We start from the raw sequence: 26,680 nt of genomic DNA, 5'->3' as shown, positions 1-26,680 counted from the left end.
AAGACGTCTTCCCTTGCTTGATGATATTACAGCTTGATTGAGTCATCAGCAGCACTTGGATGAATGCCTGTTTCTACAGAACCCTTGTCAGGGCTCTATACTCCTCTGTGTTAAGAAACAGAAGTAACAAATTGTCACAGTTGATATGAATAACGCACCATTTACCTAGTGTGTGTGGTTATCTGGGATATGAACAGAAATAATAATGTAGAAGCAAAAAATGTGTACTGCAAATTAAGGACAAAAAAGTCTCATAAGGGGCACATTTCAGAAAAAAACACAAAAAAATAGTAACAAAAGACAGCACCACTGGAAAAGAATAAAGGACTCTGGCACAAATCTGCTTTTATTATGCATGGTTTGATGAAAATTTGAGGATTATTAAAAGGTACATCATTATGACAAACTAAAACTATGTAACATAGGCAATTTTATATTATTATTTGGAGTGCTATGTAAGCTGAATAATTGATAATAGGTTTAAGTGTTAAAATTGAAAATGGAATCTATTAATATAATTGCTCATTTGGATTTAAAAAAAATATTTTTTTTTTCTTAAACAAACTTTAAATTTTGAAATAGAGACTACATGAAAGTTTCATTTTAACAACAAATTTATTTGTATCTCCATTGTAATAGATACCTTCAATATTTTTACCAGAGCTCATTTCTTTTTCCCATGGATAGATGTATCAGCTAATTACTCTGATTTAAAGTGTATTTAAATTGGTAACAGTTCTTGGATGTGGTTAAGGGGCCTTCCAGAGTTTGGACATTGCTCTGGACTTACACTGAAAGCTGTTCTAGGTTAATCCAACTGTAAAGTCGAACTGGGCTACAAAGTCCAAGGATGACTGTGGCATATCGATCCTTTATTTACAATACAATCTGTTGCGCTTTGGCATCAGTAACCTAATGGACTAGGTACACAGAGGGAGGATCTTAGCTGTCAAGACTAGTAGATCATCTCTGTCAGAGGACAACTGGAAGAGAACTGAAGTTATCATTGTAATTTTCTGTCTACTGCACAGATAGAAAATTTTGAACTTGGAAAAGACTCAATTGCTTTGTTAGCCTTTAAGAGCCCAAAACATATCAAAGCAGCAAAACAGATGCGTCTCAGCTGAAAGAATTTGCAACTTTTGGCTGCTGTCATTGCAGATGTGAAATGCTGAGCTGATACTCAGCTTTACATATCTCATATCATTAAGGAAGAGGATCCAGGCCTGTTTGTGAGTGATGATTTTTTTCAGGCTATAAACATTTTTCTCAGCTACAGTGGTAATTTTTCCTAGGCTTTTTCTTCTTTTTCATTTAATTATTACTAATACATAGATAACAGTCATCCAAAAGACAAATTTCACCTCTTTGCTTTGTTATTTGTACAATCAATTGCAAAGAAAAGTGAGACAGTATCTCTGTATGAGCAAAAAGTATATTCCTGTTTGTTTGCGGAAGTATAATGCATCAATTTAGTGTCAAATATCATGACAAGAAAGGAAAGAGAAATGTCCAATCCTGTATCTAGAACCAACCCCTTAGTAATCAGTACAAAAAATGTGGTTTTACTCAAAGAACATTTCACTGAGATAATCATTCACGCTTTACATAAAGAGATTAAATGGTCTTTCCAGTGCTGTAAAACATTTCTCTTCCACTGTGGAAAAAAACCCCAAAACTCTTCAGTGTCTTGCTAGCATTAAAGTTTAAATCCCATCAGAATTCAGTAGTGTGACCTCAATCCAGCAAAGCAGTTAAAGACATCTGATGTTAAGCAGGCAAGGTTATATACTTCACACGAGAACATGGGTAAGTAATTCCCTTAGTACAGCCAGAGTGCCTAGCACCTCGCAGGAATTATGAAGAGATGATAAAGCACAGGAATCATGGTGGAAAGCAACCTATACGACATTACTGGGAGTTTGGGCTGGAACCTTGTTTCATCTAAGGTCAGCAGGAGCTTCATCATTTTGCAGAACGGTTCAGTTATAGCCAAGCATTTCTCAACAAAGCAGCCTCAATTTCTTCTAATCACCTTGAACCCAAACATGCCTTTCAGACCTCAAAGAGCAATTTCAGGAAATCTTGGGGAGCAGGGTTTTAATTTTAAATAGTTATTTATTGATATATAAAAAACATTTCTTCTAGGGAAAACATCTTCAAGAAGCTGTAAAAATTGAAGTTCAAGATGCTGGTATTTATCCCAGACTAATGGAACTATGTAACACTCCATTACCATGGGACAAATTAATTACAAGGTTTAATCTCATGCTAAATTATTCATGTGCTCCTAATCAGATTAAAGTTTACATAATAAAGCATGTATGGTGTTTAACAAGTAATTAATTTAGTGGATTAAGTGAAAGCTGATAAATGACAGAAAAAGGATTTGAGCAGCATTTCTGGATGGCCACTCATGACTCCAAGTACTCACCTATTTGCTATCACTTGGTCAACATAAAAAGATTAGTTAACTTGACGGAAGGTATAACAGTAAATGATGCATTTTAAATTGGTGCAATTATGTATGTCCTGAAGTTCATATCAGTTTAACGTAGGATTTATATTGATTAAATTTGCATCTGTAATTGACAGATTGAAGCTGACTTTAAATCTCATTTAAACTGATGTAGAGTTAGCATATAAGTGCATCTATTCAACACAAATGTTTTTGAAAATAATTGCAAGTAAAATTCTCTGTTTAAGAAGTTCTCTGTTAATGAGAAACAGTATGATTTCAACTGCTTTCCATGTGTCCTCTGTAAGATCATACCAGCATCATTCCCTGGCCCTGTTCTCTGACAATTTGGTGCTTTAAGACCCTATAGATCTCAATATATAACCTGTGGGCACCTACCATAAAATAGCATATACAAAGATTTTGAGCTAGATCCTTAACTGTGTAAATCAGCACAAAGCTGAGAGAGATACTGAATGAGACCAGCAAGGGGAGAAGATTATTCAGTATTTTTAAATGCAGCATTGCTAAAACAAGTTTTCTTGATGTAAATAATAACTTGTGAAGAAAAGCTGATCTCTCTTCAGACCTTTCTTAAAATCTTACAAAGTACATTAACTTCTCCCTCCACTTGCGCTGGCAAAATCCAGATATTAAAATATCTAACTTTTAAGTCTGAAGTATGTCTTGATGAAGCATCTCACATGCAAAAACAGACTATGTCCACATTTACCAAAGTGGCTTAAAAACACATCAGCATTTTTATGTATCATCCAAACAGGACCTGTAGAACCTTTATACTGAACCTATGACTTCTGATACACGATTTTATGATACAGCTGTTGATGAGACCTTTTAAGCCAAGAGCCATAGGAAGGATGCTGTGTCCAGAGTATGTCCAGTATTTCCATACACAAGGAGATAAATCAGCTCATTTCACTAACTGAATTATTCGAAGTCAGTGTAATTTATGTACTGGGTACCTGCTTTATTTTTTAAGGACTTCAAGCATATTTTCTTCCAGATCACATTTTGAATTATACCGTGGCATTATTTTCACCATTTCAATTATCACAGGCCCTGCAACAGTTCTTCACAAGGAGGGAAGAGGTGGGGTTTGGTTTGTGTGCATGTGCTTGCACACACTGAGCACACACACAGGCACACACACACACATACTGGCATTTTGATGAACTGTGAAGGTGTGAGTTTACTGGTATTCAGCTGACTATATCCCCACGGGAGTGGGAGATTCCACCCCAGGAGGCAGGTGAGCACAGGGTAGAAGCCAAAAGATCTGATGAGGAGGAAATATGGGAAGCCTTGAGGAAAGCCCCCACTGGAGAGGTCAGAGGATATGTGACACAGGATCCAAGACAGGCCTCGAGATTGGGCTGGAGATGAGAGAGTGATTATGAAGGAAATGGAGAGATGTGGATTACGTCATGGGTGATCAAGCCAGCCTTACTTTTAAGGGGAATAAACTGAATAGCCATGACTGGTAATCCCTAGAGTTAGTGATTTGCTGAACAGTAACCAGTTTAGTGAAGATAAAAATCACCCAGTTAATCTTCTAAAAGGGCATGTGCAGCTGGCATAGCACTACAAGGAAGGCTACCTTCTGAAATAAGAAAGGTAAAGGGAAATGTCAGGTTGCCATCTGAAATTAACACTGGAAACTTAAAGAACTTAGTCTCAATGCCCAATATTTCTGCTAAGGGAACCCTACCAACAAAGAAATTAAGTGTCTGCAAAATGACCAGTAGAAACAGCCATATTAATTTTAAAGGTAGTTTGCCACATCTATTTCTAAAGATCTCTTAATGCTGTCAGACATTTTCCATCAGCAATTCCTGCAACAGTTGGCAGTGGGGGTCAGTGGCATTATCCATGTTACAGGTGGGAAAATGGAGACACCAGAAAGAGGGGTGGCTTGACTGCATTTACACTACAGCCCAGCAGCAGTGAGGCATGGACTTCAACCCTCTCCAATGTCTTATCTACCACACTACCACAGAACATTACATAGTCTTGTGAATTTACTGCCAGCCATCTTAGCACCAAAAAACAAAGCTGTAGTGGATTAAAAAAAAAAAAAAAAAACAAAAACCAAAACCAAACAAACCAACAAACTAATAGTTTGCATTAAGAGAAAAAGAACTGCAATTAATAGAAGGAACAGCTCATCTGAAACACTCAAGCAACTATGAAAACCTTTTTAGTAATTGTATAGCTCTATTTTACAAATAATAGGAATGAACCATTCTCTTTAGCTATGGTAAACCCAGTATAGGGGATGCAAACCTCCCCCCCATGTTTACCACTCCTCAAATGTCAGACACTAAAACAATCACAGTTTTGCATTGCAACCTCTGCTTTTAAACAGATAAAATACATGAGCTGTGAAATGATCAACTCAAAACAGGATACTCTGCAATGGGTGCTACAAACAACAGAGCTGCTCAGTGCAAGGCTGGCTGGCCAGCCGCTGGAGAGTGTGTCTGCCTCCACTGATGATGGGACCCCCTCCCTGGCAGGAGCTCCATCATATTACCAACTACCTGATTAAGAGATTGAAACTTTGGAGGAGATTCAACTGTTTTTATTAAAACAGAGTACTGCATTCACATTTCTCCACTACTGTTATTGTTATTTTACATAGGACCATGAAGAAATAGATGTTTACAGATAAAATTCACAAGGTACCTGGCCTGAGGAGCAGCTGAGAGCCTGAGCCTTTATCCACCACCACAACAAATATTGCTCAGACTTACACGCATTTTGTTGGGGCTATTCACAAAAATAAATCCCACACCTGGATAAATCTCAGGACTTACACTAGACACAGTACAACAAAAACAAGCAGACTGAAGTGGAGGACATCGCACCATAGCCACAGATTGTTTTCTAAAACCCTGCTGGTGGAAATCCCGGCCTAGCATGACACACAACCCCTCTGAAGCCTTACCAGCAGCCTTGCCTCAGTACCCATTTTTATACTGAAATAGAGAGCAAGGCGGCTTGCACAGGAGCCTGTCAGCAAAAGTCTTAACTGTCTGTCCCTCTTTAATCAGTGCATTAGTGACCATCCCACTCAGCACTAGGCCCTGTGGACTAAACTGCAGTCGTCTTGGTCTCACCCGTGTGACCACATGTGGAAACTGTCAGCGTAGAAGGGAAAGAGTACAACTTTTTGGTTTTGTGGTTCTCACACTGAATAACTTTAGTATCACAGGGAACTTTAATTTGTGGAAAATAAAAGGCTTACATTTTTAGAGGAAAATCTGACCATATAAAAAAACACCTTTTTTTTGACGAATTCATTAATGATGATATCATCTGCTCCTAAGACATGTATGACACTTAGATCCAGTGTAAGCAATCATGTTCACAGTAGGTATGACAAGAAAGACTGCGCTTAGGTTCTACTACAAAGTGTAGAGCAGCATTAGATAAATCACCTCTGCACAGATTATAATTGCCCCAACATTACTAAAACTGTGCAATATCAAGGCAGATGGAGCTCTGAGTTTTGAATTGCCCAGATGCATAAATTAGTCCTGATTTTTAGTTCACTTATTGCATAGAAGCTTTTCTTCAGCAATCAGACTTTATAACAGGTGACTGGACTAATACACTAAAAAGAATAACGACTGCATAGTTTATTCAATGAAGGTATTTTTCTGTTGCTGCTCTCAGAGATTTTAGAAGTGATAGTCTGCAAAGATTTTTAACAGCTTGCCAACCAGTTAGCTCTGAATATAAATTGATACAGGGTGCTTTAATCACATAAAAAAACCTCCATGCCTTCATAGCTTAGAAAGTGAATCCAGATGTCAGCTGTTCTGTGGGCTGCAGAGAACAATTAATTGCAGGATTACTCAGTGGTCTATAAATTACTTTCTTGGCTAAGAAGGGTCTGGTTTTGGCTGTTCTGGAATTGAGTTTTTATCTCCCTAGGAGAGCAGGCTTTCTTCCAGTCTCAGACAGACTCTATGTAGACATATAAAACTCACAGAAAAAGCATATACAGTGGGTCAGCCAGGTTTCGTCTGAATAGCTCAGCTGGTAGGGAGGTACCCGACAGCTGTACCCTTACAGAGTAGGACAGTCCTCAAAATGTAGAGCTTGCAATTGTGTTTTAATTTCCCTGTGTCTCTTTGTTCCATATTAAAAAGTTGTTGTTTTTTTTTTTTTTTAATATTTTAAGTCTTAATTAAAATATGTGCATTCCTTTGAAATAGATACTGCTAGGTATACTTAAAAACATGTTTGATAAAGTACCTAGAAAACAGTTTTCAGCCTGAAAAGTTGAAGTATCATACTACAGAAATGACAGGAAACTTGTATCATCTGGTGTGTGATTTTTTAGGCAACTATCTTATTTGAAACAAACCAAAAGCTGTTTTTTTTCAAGAACAATTTGTCTGTGTTTGTCTGTGGCTGAAAGTGATCTGATAGGGCAACAAGCAGCTGTTAGTAGGAGCTGTAGCACAAATTAATAGAGATAGTGGTATACCTTTACAGACAAACATCCAAAAAAGAGGACTAGCATTTCTTTCCTTAGCAAAAATTGGATTCTTTAAGTAGGTTTTTATTTATGGCATGTAGTTCATAAACCAGATCCAGTCCACAAAACGATGCCACTGTGCCTGTGTCACTTCTGCCTGGAAGAGACGAGATACTGCTTTCAAAGCTGTGAAGGCTCTCTGAATCCTCCCGCTCCTTCTGCCAGCCACAGCCCAGAGGAGAGATTTGCTTCCCGCTGCTGCCATCAGTGCATGGAGTTCTGGGGAGCTGTGCTTTTCCAGCCCCTTGCTCCCCTCCTTTCCTTTTTCCTATTTCTTGGTGTCTGTTAGTGTTGGAAGAAGAAGGGCAACTGTTTTTGTGAGAAAAAGAGATGGGAAGGGAAGAGTTGCTTGCAAAGCATGGTGAAAGGGACGAGCTTCTTCCCCTGGGAGAGGGCACAGAGGGTGGATGCGGTAAGGTACAGAGGGTGGGCAGGGTAAGCCAGTCCGCTATTACTGAACTAACAGCAGGACCACTGCAGCTAAGAATACAGAGCTTAGCCTTTACAAAATACAGATGTACTTCCCACATACTACTGCAAAGATTTAACCATATCAACTTATTCTTACTAGTCATGCATAATAAACCCTACGGTAGTACATACAGTGTAAGACTTCATTTGCTGGAGTGCATTTTTAAGGTACACTGAGCCATGTGTGGCAGGATAGGTTTCAACAGATGTATCTAATCTGATTTTTCTCATGGGTTCAGTGTAGTATATTTAGTCTGGAAAATCTCTTTTTCACAAATAATTCTGAAACAGCATATTTATGATATACTTTACTTAAAAGCAAGAGCAAGAATAAAAGTGTCTACCAGTGAGTGCAGAGTATCGTCTTCAAAAGAGAATAGACCATTAAGTAAATACCTTGTGCAGTACATTTTAATGTTACCATTTCTAGTTTCCTTTCTACTTTATGCATAGCAGTTAATAAAATATGACTGCCTGTAGCCCTTTGCCAGGACATAATGCCTGGTTTTGCCACACTTGTGCAAACTGAATATTAACTTTGATTTCAAATCTGCAGTAATATATGACCCAACAGCAGCACAATTTAACTCAATTTATTTAACAGCATATTAAATTGTTCTATTGATGATTGTATCGTTAAACGCTGAAAAGCAAAACCCTCAAATTGTATGATGAACTGATAACGCAAAAGTAGGAGGAATAGTCATAAAGCTAAAAACTAAAGAGTTTTGTTTTTTTTTTTTTAGTTAAGTAGACATGTGTCTCATCTATTCATAACACTATTCATCAAAGGTTTTGGATCTGGTCCCAGTCACAAACTAGTGGACATAACCCACAAATAGTGGATACCTTGTTTGTGGCAGCCTAACCAAACAATTTGTCTGATAAGAATTATAGCATGTTGATATTAAACCAACGGATACATTTATTGTATTATTGACATTTTCAGTGTAGGCAAGTCCTTCCCTGAACTTAAAAGGATGTTCAAAAGGAGAAGTCCTGTATTCCTGTAAGTTTTTTCCAAACTGTGGAGGAACAGTCAATTTTATTTCTATACTATTAGCTTTTCTCAAGCTCTCACAGCACCACAAATGGTTTCCATACTCTGTACACTGTATTCCACAGCAAGCAACTTAGCAGAGCTTTATTTAAAGGACAGAAAGGTGTGCTGACTTGGTAGCTGGGTAAGTGTTAATAGTTAAAGAAATTATGGTTACTGGAATATCTTACAGCAGTTATTTTACAAACATCTCTGCTACTTTTGGCCAGATATTAAATTTTTTTCCAGCATATTCAGCAGAACTACCAGCACTGTAAAAATCTATTTAAAGCTGTGCCTCGTGTTATCTTCCACTGGGATTGTAAATGTCAATGAGGCACAACTTACTCTAGCCACATCTATGGGTCACTTTCAGTATCCTGGACTTGAAATAACAAGGCATCTATTTAATTTTTAAGGAAAGAATGCGACACATTCATTTAGGATAAACAAAAACCTCATTCTGAGTAGAACACTTTCTTAGCCTAGAAAATGTGCAGATGAGTATTTCCCACTGTGCATAATGCATTAAATGCCTCTATTTCACAGAAAAGCTGAACAGTAAACTTGCTTCCAGATGACTGAGTCTCAGGCTGGTATTGCCTAACGTGTACTGAAAGGCAAATATATGAAGGCTAAGCCATTAATTGATCTACATGTGAACAGTTATCACAGTTCTAGTTTTTATTCTAAAATTATCTTGGCATAGGTAATATAAATCTCAGTCATGTCATTTTCAAGATATCTGGTCATTATAATCTTCCCTCCCCTATGATCACGTTATCCTTGGATTATGTTAGTTGTTCTTTCCCTGTGCCAAATTCTTCTTTATCTCTAGTTAGTGGAAAATACCAAGCAAGAAAGCATTACAGGAATTATTTTTACCACCCAGGGATCCATAATCAATTTCCAAGCCCAGGATCACACTTAAATGCAAAGGGTTCGAACTCTCCCCTGGTAACACACCATCAGTATCACATCAAATATGACAGGCACTGTGTGAGTAACAGCATTTCCTATGGATTGAGATGCTTTGGTCCCTTCTGGAAGTTAAGAATTAATAGCCTCCATTTACAAATAGGAAACTGAAACACAACAAGGTTACAGAAGGTGGCAAAATTTCTGAGTGAGCTTGTGGTGAAGCTCAGAAGGGAGGCGAGACCCCGCTTCCAGGCTGTGTGCTCCTCTGTGCTGGGCACGCTTCTTGCACGGCTGCTTGCAGAGCAATCAGGAATGAGCAGCTTAGCTAGGGACTGACCAGCAGGATGCGAACGGAAAGCCAGGAAAACAGCACAGAAGCAGATTTCTGTATGGTTGTGTTGCCATGCTTCAGCTATAAAATGAAAGAAGTCATTCACAAATTGTTTTTCAGGTGTGCTTAACTCTGTATGAGAAGGCAGGGTAATCACACCAAAGAAGGTTTTGACTGACAATGTCCCTAATGACTCTAAGTTACACCTACTTTACAAGCATTTTTACAAGTAACTTTTCACTATCCTGACCTTATTTGCTTAGTGAAATTCATGTATTCTTAGGCAAGTCTCACAAGCAGAGATCCATGGTGCAATAAATGCATCCAGAGTTCCACCATCTGGTTTCAGAAACATTAAAAAGATGGACACAGGGTGGCAAGTTCTACCTATTGTTATCAAAACTAGAGCAAAAAGTCTCTAGAATGTTTCTTCTATGTAATGACATTACATTTGTGTACACTTAGACAGGAAGAGCTAGTTAAATTTCGTAAAAATGCTATAGTACACAGATAGCACCTGCAAAGTCTCTTGCAGCCAATTAACACCAGATAACAGCTTTCCAGTTCCATGGCATGAGGAATCATAGGTCCAAATCCCTTATACAACAGTGTATTTCTGTGATGTTTGATTGAAATTTACCCCACTGTAATGTGATTAAGCTTTCAGTAATACACCCCAGATATGAATTAGACCAAACACATACATTCAAACTAGATGTCACTTAAGTGTCATTTAAACCAGGATTTGTTATCTAAAACATTCTGATATGCATTTTCACATTCTCTCCCTGGAGAGACACAGATTTTTTTTTTTTTTTCTCCATTTGTTTCAATATTGTGCGTTTATAGATTTAGGCAATTAATACTTTAAACAACATTGTAAATGAGAAATGGCTCCTTAAAATACATTCTAATAATTTTCCTCTGACAAGGAAAAAGGGCTTTTAAGTATTTCTATCAGTTACTAAGCCTTTTGTCTCAGATGCTGGCTAATAGAGACTGGCAGAAATGGGCTTGAAGCCACAAATTTACATCAGGATTGAGTTTGACAGCCTTGATTTGGGGTAATAAAATCTGATGATTGGATCCCAATTAGAATTCTGTATACTGCACACTATCATCACTTTCTGTAGGAACGCATCACGGGGTCTGTAAGGATTATCTGCAGAGCGCTACAGGATACTGTTGATCACTCCACTTAGCCAACATTCATAATAAAAGTCACTTGCCAGTAAGATAAAAGTTATCACGCTACCTTAAATGTCAGCAGGGGATGGATGACACTTCACGCCTCCCTCAGCTCAACTGCAAATGGCGATCTTCTCCAGCCATCCCAGCACCTACACAAAACCAGGGGAAACAGGAGACAAGAGATGAGTTCTGGAACAGCAAAGGTCACCTGGGGTGGGAAGGTGGCATAACAAAATCCAAACAGGCATCTGGGCACTGCTGTCCCTCTGGGAAGGCCACCTGGGGCAAGGTCACCAGCCTGCCCGGCAGCACCGAGCACAGCACCTGTGCACCTGAACCCCCTGTGCTGCTGGGGGCTTGCCAAGCTGCAGGGTCCCACACTGACCTTGACATTAAAATGCACAAACATAGATTTAAATGGCAAAGGAGTGAGAGTAACTGATCAAGACTCATTTTTGATGCACAGCCATGGTGGAAATGAGCTGGACTGTAAGTAAACTCTGAATCACCAAGAAAAGGGTGTAGATGAGTAGTATCTCACTACTATTACCTTAGCCAGTAGATTACAGTGTAGTAACTTATAAACTGGTAATTTTAAGAAAGTAACATTTCCTTTTTCTCTAAAAGGACAGGGTGTAAATCTCAAGAAAACAGCATACTCTTTAAAAAAAGAAGTACGTCATTTGTTATGTTCGGAATTCCTCAGCACATTATCACTCCCATGATATCTGGCACAGCAGCAGCATCTAAAATGGTTCTGAATTAGCAGTACTTCTATATTTAAATAAAAATAACATTAATTCAACATGGGAGGTTACTTCTTCCCAAGGATGCAAGCTGGCTTTTTAAAGCATTTTACAAAGTCAGTTATGGTACCTACATTAATTGAATAATTCATAATAATTTGGTTTCTAGTGGTCTGGACTACGAAAAGAAGACTGTATTTCAGAGTACTGGGCTCTTTAAATAACCAGGAAAAGAAAGCAGTCTGCAAAAACCCCACAAATAACATCTAAAGAAATGCTGTATATATTCAGACTGAATACCTAGGGCCACGCTGCCCTAGCTGTAACAAGAAGGAAGCAATATTTTAAAAGAGAGCTTTCCTTGACAGAGTACTAGCACCGGTTTAAGAACAAGCAGCAGGAATTTTGATTTGTACTCACAGAATTTTCCTCCTTTTATGTGTATCATTTTAATGTATGCATAGATCTCTAAACAACAAATAACTGAAAGCAAAATGTGACTGTGAATGAAAATGTCATCATATTTCTCAGGAATCCTTCTTCGGTGTAATGTGTAAAAAGCTAAGTATCACCTATGTATTTATATTTAAAAAACCAGAACACTACCTCCCAACTACGAAAAGATGAAATCCTTGAACTGAACAGAGAGAAAAATTAAACAGATGTTTGAAAATAACAGAATCCATTTTCCACTCAAAAGCAAGAATATGATGCAATAGCAATTAAGGTTAAAATAAATAATCCTATGCATGGTTAGCTGAAGTAAAACCTGTAAGCAGAGTGCTCTCCTTGTTCACATCATGAAACAAGAGGACCAGACAGGTCCCTGCATGGTAAGTCTTTACCTAATCTACCCCATAATATGCACAGCCAAGTTCTAATATCCCACTTTTCAGAAAGCCTGCTCACATTTCATCAGGCTGAGAATCTGATTGTGTTCCCATTTATATGTAATTTTATAAGGAGTTTTATGTTTATTTAATTGCTGATTTTCAAAAGTACTCTTAATTTCAGAGAGAATAACTGACTAGTTGGCCACAACTCTCTCTTTCAAAAAGAAAGGGACAGTTTAGACTGAAACAAAGTTATAAAGTCTAGTAGCTGTTGACTGAAGTGAACTACCAAGGACTACCAACAAATTTCTGTTTCAAAACACTGAGTAGGGTATTATCAAGTGGAAATTATCTCCATGTGACAAAGTCAGAATCCTACTACAATAGAAAAGGGAAAATTATTCCAGTAGTCTTTCCAAAATATTTTGAAATCCTGCTCAACATCAGAAAATCTCTCTTAGCTACTTTACGGGCAACAAAAGGGAAATGTCATAACATCTGATTACCTAATTGTACTCAGAACATTTTGTTTCACTCTTGGTAGCAAGTGGTGATAGCATAAAGACTACATGCAGTGACACTGTTTATTTGCAATATTGAAGTTTAGAACAAGCCACACAAGCATGAAGACAGTTATATTTGCACTTGGCTCTGACACTTCATTATGTGTGAAAAAGAGGCACTACTGCACATAAGGTAACAAGCTAGATGTTTAAATGGCAAGAAGCCACCTTATAAATGATTCTTGGAAAAACTGCAACTTCAGCAAAAGGAGAACATAGATTCATGTGAATAAACTATGTAGGTAAGGCTTTGTCAGACATGTATTGTCCTCAGAAACACATGTGGTTATTCCAACCCATGTGGCATACAAAAGGACTGCAGCACTGAGTTAAGACAGGGCCCATTCAGGACTAGTCTGCTTCCCAAACTAGAACCAAGATGCAGACTCATCACTCCTTTGACTGAGAAGTGAAGATCTGTGCCCATTATATTTTCTCAGTATGTCCCATGCTAACCTACCAAAAAATAATAAACTGGAGAAAACGAGATGGACCCAAATGTGCCAAAAGATCTTTTCGTCTTCAAAAGAGCATCTAAGCAAGGGCCCAGCGCTGAAAAAGAGTTAGAAAGGCTTTTGACACTGTCCTATGTAAAATCTTCACCGATGAAATACAAACTAGGTAAGTGGACAGTGGACTGTAAACTGGCTGAAATGTCCAGCTCAAAGGGTTTCAATCAGTGGCACAAAGTCCAGCTGAGAGTTAGTCACTAGTGAAGTAATACAAGGGTAAATGTTATTTAGTAATTGATGGCCCTTTTCACCAGAGGCAAACAAACAATGGAACAGGTTGCTTAGATAGATTCCAGAGCCTGGAGACAGTCAAAACCCAGTTGGACATGGCCCAGGACAACTGCATTAATGAAATCTCACTGTGATCAGGAAGGCTGGACTAGATGATCTCCAGGGTTCCTTTTAAGCCTTAACAATCCTGTGATCCCATGAGTCTGTATGTTTAGATACGGAACAAAAAATGGAGTAGGATATAAATGACATGCTTTGGAAGAAAGATGGTAAACTAAGGACATGTTATAACTGTATGGGCCATTGAGGAAGGATGGATTATTTCCAAACAGACACATGACCTGGATTTGCAAGTCCTAACAGATTGTTCAGAAATTCTGCCCCTCTCCCTTATGCTAGGCTACCAACAGATGCATAAGAGGATCTATGGAATCTGTGAAAAACTATTTCCAGTGTGTTTGTGCTTGTAAGATCTGTCCTAAGGGATCCTGATTTTCTCTTTATTGTATTTCTCCTGTATTTTACTTCTTTCCGAGTTAAGCAGCTCCCCTATAACTAAGCTCAAAGGAAGACAAAACATCGTTTCCCTGAGTTTTATTCTGATTGTATCTGATAATGTGTTTTATTCGTCTCTCCAGTTTGCATCAATTGTGATGCGTGGCGCTTGCTGGGAGTCTGAAACTACTTCCTCCTGAACCTGTTTTGAAAATACTGGTCTCAAGCAGAAGGGAAAATGGGCTCCTCACATGCATTTTTAAGATTTCTCCAATCAAGTAATTTCATCCATTTGTTGTCAAGTTGAATGAGAGTCAACAGTGTGCCCTGCCAACCAACCATGCCCAGGGGTGCATCAGGCACAGCGTGGCTAGCCGGTCGAGGCAGGTGATTGTCCCACTCTACACTGCGCTGGTGCGGCCCCACCTCGAGTGCTGTGTGCAGGTTTGGGCAGCTTAGTGTAAGGAGGTCATCAAACTATTTGAGTGTGTCCAGAGGAGGGTGACCAAGGTGATGGAAGGCCACGAGGGCAGGACTTAGGAGGAGCAGCCGAGATCACTTGGCTTGTCCAACTCGGAGAATAGAAGGCTGAGAGATGCCTTCATGGCGGCCTACACCTTCCTCACGGGGGGCAGTGGAGGGGGAGGTGCTGATCTCCTCTCTCTGGTGACCAGCGATGGGATGTGAGGAAATGGAATGAAGCTGTGTCAGGGGAAGTTCAGGTTGGACATTAGGAAAAGGCTCTTCACTGAGAGGGTGGTTGGTCACTAGAATGGGCTCCCCAGGGAAGTGATCACAGCACCAAGCCTGGCAGAGTCCAAGGATCATGCAGACAACACTCTTAGCCATATGATTTAGTTTTAGGTGGTCCTGCATGGAGCAGGGAGTTGGACTCAATGTTCCTTATAGGTTCCCCCCAACTCGAGATATTCTATGATTCTGTGATCCTTCTTTGGTTCAAACTTCTCGCCTTCAAACTCTACTTCTCAAATATAATGAGGTTTCCCATCCTCAGCTGAAACACTGTTTTGCAACTATGAACTTGCTGCTCAAATTCTCTCATCAACTTCTTTCTCTGCACAGGAATTCCCTAAATTCTTTCAAGGAAACACTAACGAAACACATCAGAACCTACCATCATCTTTCCCTTTCTTCCTCTATTGAGATAGCTACGGCTTCTAACCCATTTTTCACCTTTAACCCTTCCACTTGCCTCACCAGCATACCCTGGACAAGGGGTCACATTCTAGTTCCAAATCAGAGACTTTTTTTCCCTCTCAATCTCTTCGTATCTTTAGGACTCTAGCAATAAATCTTGCCCTTCATGTTTTAAATACTTCACTGAACCACAATTCTGTTCTTACAGCTTTGGCAGTCTTTGCCTCTTTGACATAACAATAACTGTAACATTTTCTTAGCAGCACTAAGCTGAGTAACAACTGATATTTGTTTTGGCATTTGTAGTATGGATGAAAGGTGAATTTATGTTTTTCACTGCATTATGCTTATAAGTGCATCTGTGGACAGAATAGCTCAGGACATCTGCACTGAAGTCCAAGGCCACATATATGAATTAATACACCTCTATGGGCTATAAAAGAAACTATTAAAATTGTAAAGGATGCAAACAGACAAGTAGCCCAAACTTTCCAAGTAGGTAGCAATTTTACTTGACATACAAGACAGCTCTTGTGGTATCCAGAAATTTGGGCTGTCTTCCATGAGTGAAAAATGCCATATTGCCAGCTACAGTTCATTATCAATTTAAGCTGAAGGAATGTTATAAAGAATAGTTTAATCACATTTTATTTAAAGTATTTGAGATCTGGGCAGCTGGAAATCCAGAACTCTACTAGCTGAAACTGTTGCTGACATATCAATAACTTAAAAGGGAAAATTTCTTGATAAATTAACAGGGAAATACCAACTATAAACTGAGAAGAAAGATGTATTACTAGATTATTGTAGCCAGTTCTCATGTCCACAACTGAGTAACAAACCTCAAAAGAGCAAGGACCTAAAAATGTTTTCTGAAGTCTGTGTAATTTTTTTATAATAAAGATAATAGCCCCGTTTTATTTGAGAAAAATATGGATTACGGGGTATTATCAGGTACAACTGGGTATGTGGAAGAAGTTACAAACATTAGATTGCTCTTTAACGAGGTAGAAAAGATACTGAGGAATCAAGAACAGAAATAAAGGGGGAAAAAAAATCTTTTACATGGCTGAAATAAAGTGAAAACTGGAATTTACCAGAGGCTGAATTTAAAAAAGAAAAAAAATTTCTATCACTTCAACTTGCTTTTCAAGCAAAACAAATTACTGGCTACAAGTAACAGGTGACCTGTGTAACAGAACTACAGAAAATAGGGCAGGGCAGGGCAGGACTGCCAGACATCATCTGGCCCACTCCCACTCTTCACAGATAGATCAATAAATTCCCGCTTGATTATCATCTCTGCCTACTGGATTCTTCTAAAGACCAACAACGACTTGCAAAGACTTTGCAATCTCCCCAGGCAATCTATTCCAACGCATGATTACCACTGCCACAAAGAGGATTATTTTAATATGCACCTCAAGTCTCTCTTAAGGTAATTCAATTCCTCTACCTTTTTTTTCTCCCCCATGAGAATGAAGAATAGGTTATTCCTTACTCTTTTTTCATAGTCTTTTACCTACTTGAAGACTGTTATACTTCCCTTCCTCTCTAGATGAAACAAAACCAATTTTCTAACTAAGTTTTCTGGATCACTGATCATTCTCATAGCTTTCCTCTGGACTCTCCAGCTAGTGCAAGTCTGAAAATGCAGTCTATCTGAGGCTATATCAAAGCTAAACTGAAATTATTACCTCAGGTAGTCTCTTTCAGCTTTATATACCCTACTGTATATGTCTTTTTGTACGAGGATAGCATTGTTATAATCAGCCAGCTCCAGATGACTTTCTGCAAAAGTAGAAACCCTGGCTTTTGAATAATATGATTCATTTTCCTCTCACCATCTCCCAATCCTTTTTAATTCAATATCTCTAAATATGCAAATAAAATATAAAAGGATATGGGAAAACAAAGCTGTTAATTTTAGCTAAAGAATAAAACTACAGCAAGAATAAAAACTGTGATTCCAGGAACTAGGACTGTAAGAATGTAGAAGAAAACATTTGTCCAAAAGGAAATATGGATTATTAAGAAAATTACTAATTAAGTGCATATTGCCAAAATGTTCACTGCTCTAAGAAAAAACATAGCATATGGTACAAACTGGCAAACTGTTAATGCAGAAACATACAAACTAAATCTACTGGATCAAAAAAGCTCATGACTAACCAGCACAACAGGCAAACAGTTTAGTGCTTTAAAGTATAAGGCTTAAAATTCAGAGATAAAAATTTTATTTTAGGCTTACTGGTGCTTTACTATGTAACTTGGGCAAAGTTAAAACATCCATGGCTCTCATTTCCTGTCCACTTTTAGAAATGGTGCAATCTACACTTTAGGACATCGCTCTTGAGGACAAAGGAGGGAGATTTAACGGATTAAGCAAATTTACCTAATGTCTATCACTGCTAGGTTTAATTTGGCCCTTAAGTGTTGCAGCTGCTATCCTAAGCATTATTCAAGAAATTCACTTTTAAATGACTGGCTTTACAAGTTTCACAAGTAACTCATTCAAAGCATTACCTGTGAACTAAGACAGCGGCCACTTTCTTCAACCTTCTCTTCACTCAACAGCAAATACAAAAAGCCCAGTTTATGGTTATCTCAAACGAGCTACTCCATTTCCTGCCTCATTGACTGTTCTGTCTCTTTGTTTCCCCAAAAACCTAACATTTATCATTGTATAGATTTATTTTCAGTTTAGCAGGTGTCAGATTCCCCTAACACAAGAATAAACTACAACTCTTCATGAGCACTCAAAATTATAGAGCAAAACAGACTGATCTTCTCCTCTCTCCATACTTTTGAAGTTAGATGGTTCTAAGTTTTGCAGTCCTGAACTCCACTTCCTTGGCCCTTTGGCAGAGTCAGGGAATCTAGACATCACTTGGCTGTACAGAGCAATGACTAAACCCTACACCTCTGAGTATACAGCCCCAGGGTCATCATGACTGCTGCTATCAACAAATACTGCATGTGAATAGATTAAGCATTAAAGAAATTGATTTACAGAAGTTTGCTAAGAAGGAAGATGCTGAACTCAGCCAAGAGTGAAAAGTACAGCTGGGATGTGCGTACACACATTGGGCTGAAGGGCTAAAACATAGCCTCTCCACCCACTCTATATCCCCAGCCACGGGCTGTTCCTTCAGCTACGTATCTAAGCCTCCTGCAATATGCCGAGATACTTGTGGCTTCGACTACTACCGGAATATGAGTGGATGTAATAATCACGTTAAAAATAAACATTTTAATATGAAATGTTGATCTTATTTTTGTTCATCAACAATCACTACAGTGGTTTCATGTAGGAGGCAAAAAGAGTCAGTAAGATTTACATTTTAGTTGTGGCTTTTCTTTTGCCCTCTGTTTGTTTCCTGGGATGAATTATTTGCAAGCTACATGTGTACTGTGTGTATTTCCACACTCTAAATATATTTCTCTTCTGGCTTTCCTCCACAATTCTGGATAACAAAGAGCTTTAATGTTGAGAGCTCTCTGGTTCACAAAGCCATGGGAGCCATACACACCATGACTTTTAATAGTGGTTTTCCAAACTTTATAAATTGCTTAAGACAACACATTTCTTGTTGATTTCAGTCTTCCTTTTCTTCACACTTTCGAACATTTGTAGTTTCTAAAAGTTAAATCTGAAGCATGTCCCTACAACCCCACAACTTCTAAAGTTCTCAGCTGAAGTCATTCAGCAATTTATTTCAGAGTCAAATATTTCATCTGTGGAGATCTCAAATCCAGCTCCTTATCCCAATGAAGATTATACATGGCATCATAGTGGCCAACAACACCCATGGAAATGGAGATCCAGAAGAGATTTCACATGTCACATATGATTCCTATACAGCAATGACACTATATAGTCACTTTTGTATTTTCCTTCAGTTCTATTTTAGAGGCAGTCCTCATGTGATTTTGCTAATACTCAAATCAATTAAAAAATAACACAGCTCCAGAACACCTCCCTGCAAGTCAACCACAGTGAGGCACCAGGGGAATCTCAGCATTTAATCCATACCCCTCCATCCACCTTCTGTAAGACTGCACAGGCTTACACGTATGTATACATTTAAATTATAGGATTTATGCATATGATATGTGTTTGTATCACACATCTGTTTCATGCTGTGAGTTCTTGTCATGCTTGTCACTTTTTTTCTCTTAAGTCCTGCTTCTCACTTTCATGTGTATTTTTCACCCTCACTGCCTCTTTAGCTTGAAGTCTTTTTATACATCTCAGGAAAGGTGCAAGACAATTTGCTGCCCATCTGATGCAAGACAATGTCCAACCATAAGAGCAGTAGTATCAAAAATCAAGGTTTCTTTACATATGGCTATGCAGGGAACAGAAAGCCTCTGTGGCAGGAATTTTTCTGGGGGGTTGGGGTGCTCACAGTTAACACAGGAGTGGAGTGGAGAATTCTTCCAGTGTGTGTTTTCCCTGAGGCGCCAAGTGAGAGCATCTATCTTGTGCAATTCACATTTTCAGCCAATTATTTCTTTGCTGATTTAGGCTTGTTTTCTCTTCTAAAAATATTAAATCAACAATCTTAAATCAGACTCAGGAATTCAAAGAGGCCTATTTTCAGGGGTTGGCAGGAGCACCACTGATGGCAGCATTCAGAGAGCTTCCAGCCTGGAGCCAACAAGAGACTGTATTAGGAATATAAATATACTTATGTATTTACATATATACACTTATGTAATATAGCATACAAGTAACTCTCAAATTCTCTCAAGTTTGGTTATATAGTACATGACAGAAATGCCAAGTAATTACAAAAGAGAATCAGATACACTAACTTAACACTTTCAATGAAGAGAAATGGAGAGTGCTTCCTCTTCCCATTTTAGTATGCAGACATCACAAGCGATCCCCGAAGACATCACCGTATGCCAAATCAGATAAACTCTAATAACTTCCTTATGAAACACAACTTGACGGTAAATGATGTCATTAAAAAATTAAGGGATTTACAGTTTTATTGGATTTTTAAGGTATGTTTACTAATGTATTTGTAAATTTAATTGACTCTGTATAAAAGACAGCTGCAAGTTATCAAAGCCTCCTAACTATTTACAACAGGAAAAAAACCTAAAGCAAAGAAATTTAGGTTTTTCGTTTCTCTTTAACCACAGATCATTTCAGAAGTTTTCATCAGAATGGACTAGTTGATGCTGACAGTAATTGAGTGAGAGATGTTACAAGACAATGCTCCTGGGCATAATAATTACTGTATCCCCACAGAAAACATATGCATTTATACAGATGCAATTTATGATTAGTTTTTCTTCCGCTTAATGGTAAGTTTAATGTAGAGTTCATTTATATTCTTTTAAGTCTTCCCTCTGAATCCTTTTGTATTATTGAATTATTAATTTAATGAAGCTCTAATTTATCTTGTGAGTGTTTAAGAATCTAGACTAAGGGATCAAGGGTTTTGTTATACTGTGAGTCTTTGAAAAGCTAACTGACAAGTAGTTATTTCTGTAAGCAGTTCTGTACTGGGCATAGAGAAAAATATAGTCAATTTTCTGGAAATAAAACCCAAACATGATATTTAAAAATAAAATACTGAACTCAGAAAGAAAACAAGTCATCTATACAGATAAACTAAAATTAAGTTATAACGAAAAGAAACACTCTTAAAGAAAAGCGTATTTCAAACAAATTTCAGTTCAACTTGTTCTCCATAGCTCTGGTGCACGTTATCTTGCCTTGCCAAAAATAATGAATCAGAACAGTGGACAGCAGTTAAGATTGCCAGGACAGCACAAATTATACAATAGATCACTGTCAGACTGAAAACTCACAGCAATAGTTATAAAGATAACAGCATCGTTTTCAGCATTTGGTCACAGATCTGAAATAAGTGTGTAGATAAACTAAGATTTACACAATTTGCATAGCGCATTGTTTCCTCCTAAAGTAGCATTAGGTGCTCAGACCACATGTTCATATCAGAATGTTTTGGTAATTTTATGACTTGCAACTTTTGAGTGACCAAAGATTTGACCCTTTTATGAAGTATATCTTACTTTGGTAGCTGATTACTCAGAGATCTAAAGAAAGAAATAAACTGTCTCCAGTGACTCGGGTTGCAACAGTGGTATGAGAAGCTGAGGGTGCTTCTCATCACAGTGAGTACTTTTCTCCAAACAAGCTCATGAATTTTGTACGAAAATTATCACATAGTCAGACTCAAATACCAAAGCAAGCTGAAGTTACTCTGCCATGAACCTGTTGCTTCTGAGTACTAGCCTCTATCCAGAGAAATAAAATCAGCTAAACCTATCCTCCTGTGAAAGACTGTTCACAGAATAATGAAACAGAATTACGTTCTTCCTGTGCTAGACTTTCCTGCCAGAAACAATGCATTTTTGTAACCATGTCGGAAATAAGAACCATCAGAAGAAATCAGAGGAGTTTCTCCCCAACAAAGAATTGAATTCCTTTGATAATTTACAAAGGCAAGCAATTTTCAAGCACTGGGCTAACAGCACATCCTCTTTTTTCCTGAGCATACCACAGACACTCTCCTTCAGCATGTCCCAGCTGCCACAATGACTATAGGGTATGTCAAGATTGGCAGGTACGTTTAAATGCCATGCCCCTCAGGCCTGTCTTTCAAAAGGAGTTCATACTCTTGATGAATGGCTCCTAAGCATTTTTCAGCTGTTGGATGAAAAGTACTTGGCAGGTAGAGACCTGTCACATTTCCAAGAACTACACCTGTCGATAGGAAAGTGGTGAATGAATAAGGACATATTTGAATGAGCACTGATGGATTCAGCTGTGACAGTGCAAGAAAGATCTCAAATGACACTCACAATGCTTTAGAAAAATTAAGAGTGGAGGTCTAAAACAGCCCAGGAAGAGGCTGGAATGAAACATGACAAATAAGGAGAATAACAAAATATTATTTGCTATGTGCACTTAGTTCAAAGGGACGAGGATGACTGCACAGGCAGAGCAAGAGGGAAGACAAGAAAAGCCTTGTAGGGTAGAAATGTTGGCGAGAAGGCTGTATGTCATGTACCAAAATCTGTACCATGAGCCAGCAGGAAGTCTATGGCAAAAATTTCAAAATAACCAAGATCCAAACCAGAGCAACAAGATTTGCAGGATGGCATAGGCTGTACCAATTAGCCCATCTCCAGGCCTACCCACAGGTTGGCTCTCCCCATGGGGGCAATGACTCCAGGGCAGCATCATTCAGTCAGAACAGGCAGTGCTGCTCTGCCAGTAGACAATGACACCTCCTTTGCCAGGCCAGCCCAAAAGAGGCCTGGCTTCTTTTCTAGGTATCTAAAAAGTGCTTTGCGGTCATTAGGCAGAGCATTGAACAATCACTTTGTGTCCCAACATTCAAGCTATTCTAAGCCCAGGAAAGAGAAGGCAATTACAGGCCAACATCAACCTCTGAGATCTCCAAGCAGCATAGATAAAAGACACTAGGGAGCTGCCTAGCAGCTTCTCCAGATGGGCAACTGTCCCAAGGTGGCCACAACACCGTCAGCCAGAAGAATTCATCTAAGACTTTGCCCCTCTGCTTTCTTTTATTTTTTGGGAAGGAAGAATGGAGTGGATTAATGCTGACAAAATCTGAAGATTTCTCTCAAGTATTAAGTGGATGCAAATGTTTTTCTTGTCTATGCTAACTCCTTCAGCTCTCTCCGCTTGCTCTCTGTCCTACCACTCTTTTCTTTCTCTCCTTCAGGCCTTCTTCTGACCTTCCACTGTTCTCTGACTCTCCTTTCCAATTACAAATGTGCTCAGTATTTCTGATCTCACAAAATCCTGTCCTCTCAGCCCAGAACTATCATGAGTCTTTCCACAGTTTCCACCTCAAACTCATCAGACACAGTGCTTTCACTCACTGGTGGTCTCATCCTTCCGTTTGGGTCCCTGACTCTGAAGGATGCATCTTTTACACCTCAGTAAAGTTTCTTAAGATCTGTTTTTGGACAAAACTTTGAATCTGGATTCCATCCTCAGTCTTCTTCGCTCACTGTTCTGCCTGTACTCCCGAAATCTTGTTTTCTGCGACTGCTTCCATGGAGCTTCTCACTTCTCCACGCATGGTGCTCCTTCCTCTACCCTTATCTTTTGAAAATTTCACCCAGAAACACCAGGTTCACTGATATGTAAAATCCTCTGGCTGAGGATGCTCCTCCTGCCTCTTATTTCAAATCCATTTCTCTTGTCACACTGAAAAATACAGTTTGGGATAAGTTGAAAATAACTGTAAATTCAGATTGAATTTCATAGAACTGAGATGCAAAAATGTCTGCAAAAAGTTTTTTTTCTTCCTCCTGAACTTAGTACCCACTCTAATGTTATAAAAAAAGGCAATGTTTTAAGACATTTTTTATATTGAAAATTTGACCTAAATAGAATTTTAAAAGGTTAAAGTATATCTGAAAGTAAAAGATAACATTTATTAAGATTAATCACCCCTCCCCTTTTTTAGACATGTCAAGCAACTAAGAATTCATTTTTTATAAAGAAAATTATTGCCAGAAAATAAACTGAACAGCTCTTGAAGCTACAGAAAGGAGGAACTTTTCAAGTTAGAGCTCATAAACCCCTGATTCCATTCTTAGGAAAAGATTTCATACAGCTGAAGCAGATACATAAATTTTTTTCTATTACCATGTCAACACCAAAGAACACCAAGGCAAATTTGGTTGGCATCATAATAAAGGCACTATCAAATTTAAAATTCTCTATCTGAAATAAAGAGCTTTTTACTGAAAGTTATTTTGTTACCTTTATCTGATGCCAAGATAACAGTAAGTCAGGGCAATTACAAAGGATTTTACCACCGCCACTGTTAATGCTTTGATTAAGTACAACTAATGCTTTGAAATTACATTAGCCTTCTCCACATTAAGAATGGAATCAACTAGCTTCTGATTAATCAAAACATGTAAGTTACTGTACTATTTACTGAACTGAATTATAGCTTCTTTGGAAGCTATTTCTAAATATGCATTTATGAATATAACATTGCAACTGCATTGTTTTCATAATGGTTTGTATTTATTCTAAGAATGACTGCTGTATTTTTTCCTCTGAGATGAACATGTTTCCATGCCATGTGCTCAGGCAGATGTAAATTTCCTGTAAAGTACCATTTTAGCATGGATTTTTTTTTCAAAAATCTTTAATATTTTTTTCTTTTAAGAAAAGAAGAGCAGGTACAGCCCAAAGTAGAGTCAGTGAAGCGTGGTAGGCAGAAACAAGAAAGTAGAAACCCAAGAACATTTCACGTATCCGCAACAGATGTAGAAACTGTCATCTCAGAAATCCCAACTCTCACCCATACGCATCGTGGCCATATGATGTGCTCAAGGAGTACACAGGAAGGATCAGGGCAGAAGTAAGTATTAGGAATGTCATAACTGGCAATAGACACTAACCCAAATACCATGCACTTCAGCCGCAGGAATAGCGATTTTGGCATTACTCATACAAGCTTTCCTCATCTTTAGACGGAAAACAATGTAGTAGGGCTCTATATGTTGAGCCAGCAATTGAGGCACTTGCCAACTAAATTCTTCCTTTTTCTTAGCTCAGAACTGATGAATCAAGAACTAATTACCTCCTGCTGCCACTCTGTTAAACACCCCAGGAAGAAACATGCCCAAGAAACAGTGTGAACCCCCAAAAACCAATGTACAGCAAGTGCAGAGTGTCTACAACAGGAACAGGGCTTCCAGGGAAGAGCCTGCACCTTAGTCCTATGGATAACAACACTGATATTGTCTGAAGACATAAAAGTTTGAAAATGGAAGGTATTATGACTTCATGTTTAAATTAACATACTTCCATCTACATATTACTTGAAGTCTTTAGAGCATGACATTTTCCTTCCTGATTCTCCAAAATGTCTATACAGGTCACGCTGGGGTCCTGTTCTACGCATCAATGATGGTACATATGTGTACTTACACAAGGGCAGACAGTACATTAGTTGAGGTATGCTGGAGTTGGATTCTACTTTTTAAAGGTAAAAAAGGACAAACATCTCTCATACAGCAAAGAGCAGCACATATAAACTGCTCATCTCATTTCCAGTGCTGACTAGCTAATTATGCATATGTGTAACATATGCACAGTTCCTAACATGGAAAAACGCCAGTGCCCCCTTATGCAGCAGCTATATGGAGAGGTGGGCCCAGTTCTTAGCTATGAATCTGTGTAGTGAGAAGCACTACGATCCCAAAGATACTGCAATATTCAGGCATGTTCCCTCTTCCCACTCTTATTCCCCTGGAGAGCTGAGAGTAATGGTCTGTAAAGCACCACTGCAGTCTATTAAACAGATGGCTGCGTGTTGTTCTCCCTCAGATCACTGGACAGAAAATGGGGGATTTGTAATGAAAAGCTGAAAGCTCTACTTCCCACAGTCTCCTCGCATGATTTACAGCAATCGTGATAATTTAAAGCTGGTAACCACAGACTGGAGTGCTTGACTACTATTGTTTTAGTAGCACAGCCAAATTACCCATTTTAGGCTTTCACAATTAACTTGTTACATGCATGTTATCACTTCCTAAACTATAATATTACCAGATGGAGAAATTCAGCAGGAAAGAGCATCAGGAACAATATTCTGAATATGACGCTTAATCTGAGCCCCAGTGAGAAGTCCTTTATCATAATACATATTTAATGCAGAAATTTTATGGCAATCCGTTCTTTATCATTCCAATCCTAGAAGAGAAATTAAGGAAGGAAAGTCTTTAAAAATAAGCATATTAAATTCCTGAACACTGAGATAACTGCACAGATGTTGCAGTAATCCCTCAGGACGTTAAAATGTTAATCAGTACTCTAAACTAAAAAGACACCTATTTCCAAAGCTAACACCAGTCAGAGACCTGCTTCTTTTGCAAGTTAGGATCATGAACTGTGCCAAGATCCCTTTGTAAGCATGTGTGATGAATCAGCCAGAACTGTAAAAGGTCATTCTTTTCTTACACTTCTTACATTCCCTTCTGTGGAGAGATGCGTCAGCAACATTAATAAGTTAATTCCACATGACTGACATGCAGCTGTGAAGCATACAGAACGTCATGATAAACATCACTTCCTCCTGTGCACTGTGGTACTACACACAGCAAGAGGGATACA

At 38.5% G+C, this 26,680-nt stretch overlaps 1 protein-coding gene across 2 annotated transcripts in view; it reads right to left on the bottom strand.

Annotated features, from left to right (window-relative positions):
• Window positions 1–26,680, bottom strand: part of GHR (growth hormone receptor) — a 128,279-nt gene that overhangs the window by 71,402 nt on the left and 30,197 nt on the right. For both annotated transcript variants that reach the window (XM_042804757.1, XM_042804756.1), the window contains exon 2: window positions 11,046–11,130. The gene's annotated coding sequence lies outside the window, so the exon portion shown is untranslated. The remainder of the gene's footprint in view (window positions 1–11,045; window positions 11,131–26,680) is intronic.

This window comes from Tyto alba, unplaced genomic scaffold (assembly GCF_018691265.1).
Source record: "Tyto alba isolate M040663 unplaced genomic scaffold, T.alba_DEE_v4.0 Super-Scaffold_42, whole genome shotgun sequence".
NCBI lineage: Eukaryota > Metazoa > Chordata > Aves > Strigiformes > Tytonidae > Tyto > Tyto alba.
This window is presented reverse-complemented; position numbering and strand designations above follow the sequence as displayed.